Source organism: Neopsephotus bourkii, unplaced genomic scaffold, assembly GCF_033783945.1.
Source record: "Neopsephotus bourkii isolate Nb327-2 ecotype Australia unplaced genomic scaffold, CSIRO-AGI_Nbou_v1 NB_30, whole genome shotgun sequence".
Classification (NCBI taxonomy): domain Eukaryota; kingdom Metazoa; phylum Chordata; class Aves; order Psittaciformes; family Psittacidae; genus Neopsephotus; species Neopsephotus bourkii.
In genome coordinates, this window is record NW_026900547.1 from 917,484 (window position 1) to 924,630 (window position 7,147).

The following is a 7,147-nucleotide window of genomic DNA, read 5'->3' on the forward strand; positions in this document are numbered from 1 at the left end:
AACTTTGGTACCTATGACATACAAAATCTGTGTTGGCCTGAATACAGTGGACTGTTCTTCTGGAAAATTGTAGTCCGCTGGGTATGAGGAAGTATGTTGGGAAAATTACTTGTAAGCCTCAGATGCTTGTGAGTAAGCCACATTTGGCATTAACTCCACTAGTGTACATTCAACTAGTTGCAAAATCTATCATAATGAATTCTAGCAAGTTGTTTTCTGATATCAAATGGTAGCTGGAAGCATTGAGTAACTTTTCAACCTCATCCATTTGGTATTTCCCAGTGTAGCTGGGTAAAGGAGATACTTTATTTTAAAATTAACATCTAATGAATTCAGACCCTGTTTAATTCTTAATTTAGTGCATTCTTAATTCACTAAATATTTGTTAAATTTGTCCATGCATTTAAATCTCAAGAGTGAGATCTGGAAATCAGGGACAAGAAATGCTTGTTAAAAACTACACTGCCAACTTCTATGGCATTGGCTGTAAGCTGTTTGTAAAGAAGCAGAAGGGGGGGCATGTAGCAGTTTTCCTAGATCCTTTTATTTGCTAAAGGATTATGTGCAGCTGTAATAGGTGCTAGGCTTCAGGTCTGTGGGATGAGAGAGACAGTAAATGGTGTTCTGCTTTAGTATCACTGCTGTGCTTCCCTTCGGTGCAAGGTGAAAACTGGGTTCTTACCAGTGTATCATCAGATCTTGCTACTCTGCTTCTCAGTAGCATGGTGTGGAACAGGTTTTTCAGAATTCAGAGTGCAGGTTAGGTTGACGGCAGCCAATGCCTGCATTTAAGAGAGGGGGAAACAAGATGGGGGAAATCACTTTTGAACTCGAGGAGTAAATGTTAAGGCAGTCGCATGCACATTCCCCAAACGGAAGCAGGGAAGACATTTCATGTACACCCAGAGGCCTATCTCAGAATGCCAGAGAAACCTCACATTCACTGGGGCTATATACATCAAACTTTCTGAGGAGGCGCCCACCCAGAAGTTACACCTGTTCATGAGGATAACTCAAGCCCAAGCTGACTGCCTACACCCCTGTTCTTACTGCTATCAGCAGGCTCAGAACTGAGAGTTTACGAGGCACTCCGAGCACAGTTTGCTTGCTAGTCTCGCCCTTCGTCTGCTCGCTCTGTCCAAAAAGGGTGGCGCTGTAGTTCCGGCTATCTGCTTTCCCCTCTGCCAGCCTGCCGCCCTTCCCTCCTGCACTGCTGGTGCAAGCCTGTGCAGTCACGCTTATCAGCACGTCACAGTATAGCGGGGAGGGGAAACGGAATCGCTGGGAATTTTACATGTCAGACAGCGCTACACGTGGCTTTTTAACCACCATCCTCCCAAGAGAACGGGCCCCATCGCGGCCCTGCCGCCCTTTTCCCGCACCGCCCATGGCCTCACCCTCGCACAGCTCCGTTGGCTGCAGGCGTCTCCCTCGTCCTCTTATTGGCTGATCCGGGGATCGGGACGCTTCTCCTGTCACGTCCTTAAACCGGGGGAGCGAGGCCCGGGCCGGCGGAAGCGCTCGGGAAGAGCTGCAGTGGCGGTGAGCCTATGCGTTTGTGGAGCGCTGGTGTTTATGCGTGGTGCTGGAAACGTGTTTTATTGCGTTTCAGTGAAATCTTGCAAAGGACACCGTTAAGACGAAGCTAATGGCAGTAGCACTTGAATGTGAGAGAAGGGCCTCACAGCAGTGCTCCCACCCTGTGGGGATTGGGGAAGACTGATCCACACAGCTGAACGGCGGTGCTGGGGAGGGACTCTTCAGCGGGTCTGCAGCGATAGGACAGGAGATAACGTTTAAACAGAGGAAGTTCAGGTTAGACATGCAGAAGAAGTTTACTGTGAGGGTGGTGAGGCACAGGAATGGGTTGCTTAGGGAAGCTGTGAACGCGCCATCCCTGGCGGTGTTCAAGGCTAGGTTGGACAGAGCCTTGGGTGACATGGTTTAGTGTGAGGTGTCCTTGCCCATGGCAGGGGGGGTGGAACTAGATGATCTTAAGGTCCTTTCCAGCCCTAACTATTCCATGATTCTCTAACTAGCCAAAGCAAACTCTAGTGTGATGTTCTGGGTCTTGGTACCTCATCTTCATAGTCCGTTGGGTCCTGCCACAGTAATAATTACAAATTCCTGTTTTAAAAACATGATTTGTAGTGAAGGAAATAGGAAATGCATTCTCCTGACAGTTACTAGGAATTAAAATAGTAACGCCAGGTGGCACTATTGCCTTTCGACAGTCCAGGTAATGCAGGAAACTGAATTGTCAAAACACACTCGTCTTGGCTGTTCGTCTGTTTCATGGGCGATTTAGTGACTTGAACAACGCATATCAGCATAATAGTATTCTTTCGTGGGGACTTTTTTGTTTTGTTTTGATTTTTTCTATGGCTTTTTTTTTTTTTTTTTTTTTTTGCATAATTTTTACTCTGGACTGGAGAAAATTTTAGTTGCCTTTCCCAACCCTCCTGCTCCCCCCCCCTCCATTTATGGGAAAAATACTCTGTTGGTTTTTTTTTTTAATAAAAGATGCAGGAACATCCATGCAAAGAATGATAGAATGGTTAGAGTTAGAAAGGACCTTAAGATCATCAGTTTCCAACCCCCCCTGCTATGGGGCTCACACTAAACCGTGTGGCCCAACGCTTTTTGGACAACCTGTTCCAGTGCCTCACCACCCTAACAGGAAAGAACTTCTTTCTTATATCTAACCTGAACTTCCCCTGTTTCATTTTTAACCCATTACCCCTTGTCCTATCACTACAGTCCCTAACGAATAGTCCCTCCCCAGCATCCTTGTAGGCTCCCTTCAGATACTGGAAGGCTGCTATGAGGTCTCCACGCAGCCTTCTCTTCTCCAGGCTGAACAGTCCCAACTTTCTCAGCCTGCCTTCATATGGGAATCATCCTCATGGCCCTCTTCTGGACTTGCTTAAACAGCTCCATATCCTTCTTATGTTGAGGACACCAGAACTGCACACAGTGCTCCAAGTGGGGTCTCACGGGAGCAGAGGGTCAGGATCACCTCCTTGGACCTGCTAGTCATGCTCGTTTTGATGCAGCCCAGGGTACAGTAGGTTTCTGGGCTGCAAGCGCACACTGAAGCCAGCTCATGTTCAGTTTCTCATCGACCAACACTCCCAAGTCCTTCTCCACAGGGCTGCTCTGAATCTCTTCTCTGCCCAACCTGTAGCTGTGCCTGGGATCGCTTCGACCCAAGTACAGGACCTTGCACTTGGTTTGGTTGAACTTCATGAGGCTGGCATCAGCTCACCTTACAAGCGTGTCAAGGTCCCTCCTTCCCTCCAGTGTATCAACTAAACCACACAGCTTGGTGTCACCAGCAAACTTGCTGAGGGTGCACTCAATCCCACTGTCCATGTTGACAGCAATATTGACAGTATCTGTACTGATCCAGCCTCTTGAGTTCAAACAGCCTTTTTGCTACCTAGTAACTACCATTTCATAAAGCACCGAGTGATGCTCACTCAGTGGCTATTTCCATCTGTGTTAACCCTAGAAAGCAGAAGGATAAATGCTGCAGGCAGAGAGAGAATAAACATCAGAAAACAAAACAGACCAACATCTCCCCTCTAGTTTCAGAGTGATCCATAAAATTTCAGTAAGGTATTTTTGCTTCATACCGAACAAGCTTCCACCACCTTCTGCAAGTACAGGGGTAGCAGCAAGATGATAAAAGTTTTATGTAATCCCCAAATATTCAGATGCTGTCTATTTTAAATATTGGTGGAATGGAACAGTATAGCACTAAGCATTTTCAAGCTTATTAAGCTTGAGAATAACTTTATCACTCTGTTGAAGTGTTTTACAACTAATAACTAAATCTTGGAACAGCTTTCTGCAATGAAATTTATCTCTGCCAAACAGGTGGTAAAATGGAGTCAGAAGAAAAGGATTTCCACAGGCTTTGGCTGAAATTTAGAGAGCTGGGATGAGCTTTGAAACATCCACACTCCCAGGCCTGTATGGTCATTCGTTCTTTCAGATTGAGCTGCCTGGCTGGTTGGTTTAACCATAGTGTTGAAAATCAAAAGGATCCTCAAACATCTTTGTTGTGCTGTTGCTGATTACCTAGACTACCATTTGAACAGTCAGTTTTTAAAAATATTATACAGGAAGCAGTGGATGGGATACATGTACAAAAGAATATGCCAGATAATACAGTGTTAGCCTATATGTTTTATAAATATTTTGGTCAATTTAATGTAACTCAGCTCTGATGAGCATTGGAGGTAATACAAAAAAAAAAAAAAAAAGGGGGGGGCAAAAAAACAAAACAGTGCAAAAATATAAGCACTAAAGTTAAACGTTATTGCTTGTAATAAAACAAAGCATTTTAAGCACTGGGAACCTAGAAATTTTAGGAGGTCAAAGCATAGTGCCTGCCAAGAGGAGCTTGCACCTCAAAGGAAATTACTCTTTATGGAGTCAACCAATAACAGCTATTTACAGTATTAACATGTGAAATCAAGGCTAGCCACAGAATAGTGTGGGCTTTCACATGGGTTTTTAGCTAACCTCATATAGAATTTCATTTTACTTTTGATTGCATAGTTGAGTGTGTTAATTTTAAAGGTCTTTATTTAAAGGTTTTGCTGGAGAGAATACTAGGAAGTCTTTCTTCCTTTTAATGTGAAGCACTTTTAAATTGATCATTTATAATTACTTCTAACTTTCAAACATTAAAACATGTTGTGGCATAATTCTTACTGATAAAGAAAAATCAAATCTGTAACACAGCTTTTTCCTTTCCAGTCCATAACATACAAGGCTGGGAGAAGTGCCTGGTACACCTGAAGGCTGTGTTGGAGCTTGATAGGCTGTAGAATTGGGCAGAGAGAAACATAAGGAGGTTCAACAGGGACAAGTGTAGGGTACTGCACCTGGGGATAAAGAACCACAAGTACCAGTACAGGTTGGGGGCTGACCTCTAGAGAGCAGTTCAGCTGAGTCGGACCTGGGAGTATTGGTGAATGATCAGTTGACTGTGAGCTGGCAGTGTACCCTTGTGGCCAGCAGGTCAAGGGAGGTGATCCTCCCCCTCTACCAACCCTGGTGAGGCCACATATGGAGTACTGTGTCCAGTTCTGGGCTCCTCAGCACAAGAAAGACAAGGAGGTACTGGAGGGCCATAAAGATGACCAGGATTCTGGAGCATCAGTCTTATGAGGATAGACTGTAGGAGCTGAACCTGTTTGCAGAAGAGAAGACTGAGAGAGGATCTTATTTAATGCATATAAGTACCTCAAAGGCGGGTGCCAAGAGGATGGTGTCAGACTCTTTCCACTGGTGCCCAGCGACAGGATGGGGAGCATTGGCCATAAGCTAAAACACAAGAAGTTTCCCTCAACAGGAGGAAGAACTTCACGTTGAGGTTGTTAGATCACTGGACCAGGCTGCCCATGGGGGTTATGGAGTCTCCCTCTATGGAGACTTTCAAAACCCGCCTAGACGTGTTTCTATGTATCGTGCTCTTAGTCGCCTTGCTTTCGCAGGGGGGTTGGACTGGATGATCTCCAGAGGTCTCCCTTCCAGCCCTATCAATTCTGTGACTCTGTGATTCTGTGATAAGGTAAGATTCAAGCTATCTACTTCCCAAATCTAACCAAAAGCAAGAAAAGAGGTCATGTAGTTTCACTGGCTTTACTACAGTGTATGCACAGATCTTTGAAATTAGTTTGTAGTATATGGAGCTTGAAGGAATAACAAGGTTCTCATAAGATTTTCATGACGGCAGTAGTAATGGTGGGGCTGTTCAGCTCATGTTCTTTGGTAGCTTTCTGAGGTTTGTATTTTTCATGCTCCAGGTAAGTGACTGGTGGATAGGGTAAAAAGTCTTTTTCTTAACTTTAAAAAGCATTAGAGAAATTATTTTACTCTTCTCTCCTGGCCTGCTTTAGTAAGAGAGCTGCGATCTTAGCAAATGGTATGTGCATTGTTTGTACTTGCTGATTTTTAAAGAACTATTTATAAAACAGAGCTCTTTTCCAGGAGCATGTAACTAACACAGAGAAGGTTTTAAGGTATCTGGCTCTATTTTGGGGGAATCTTCATGCTTGTAAAACAAATTGTTTTGGGAGGTTACTGTGAAGATCATCTATCCCAACTGTCATGGTTTAACCAATGCCAGACAGCTTGTCCACTCACTCCCCCCCCCCTTCTTGCCCTCCCCTATTCTCGGAGGGACGGAGAGGATCAAAAAGAATGCAACTCCCACGGGTTGAGATAAGAACAGTTTAGTAACTAAGGTATAACACAAATCACTACTGCTACCACCAATAATAGTAATGATAAAGGAAATAACAAGGGAAGAGAATACAACACCTCATCACCAGCCGACCGATAACTTGCTCCCCCCAGCCCGACCAAGCACCGACCTATACCTCCTCCAACCCTGCCGTCCCTTCTAGCCCTTCTGGGTCACTCCCAGTTACCTCCTGGGCATGACGTGCTGTGGTATAGAATACCTCTTTGGTCAGTTTGGGTCAGGTGTCCTGTGTCTGCTTCCTCCCAGCTTCCCTCCTCCCTGGCAGAGCATGAGGCCCACAAAGTCCTTGGCCAAACCAAAACATCATTGTTTTCAGCTCTGTTCCCAGCTGAAAGTCAAAACACAGCACTGCACCAGCTACCAAGAAGGAGAAAAAATGACTGCTGCTGCTAAACCCAGGACACCAACAAAGCCTTCTCAAAGCAGCTCCAGGTATATCAGTTTGCTCAGGACCTTGTCAGATTGAGGTTTCAATATTTCCAAGGCTCTCTGGACATCTAGTGTTTAAATTACAAGTTTTCATCATAGGGATGGTCAAGTCAGACTTTCCCATGTTACAGCTTGTCTGTTGCCCCTCATCCTATTGTGCACCAGGGATAATGCGTTCCCATTAGGTCACCCTACTGCCTTCTCAAGATGAAAAGAAACTCTATTTGTCTGAATTTTCTCTTAACATGTCATGAGTTCCATCCCACTCACCAGTCATCTGGGTGACTATGCTATACTTATTTCCTAGTGTTTTGCTAAAGGTGAACCAAACCTCATTTTACTGTTTTTCACATCTCTCACTAGTTTCAATTCCAACTGAACTTTGGATTTTCAAACCTTTATCCCTGTACACTTGGTCAATGTACTGGTATTCTT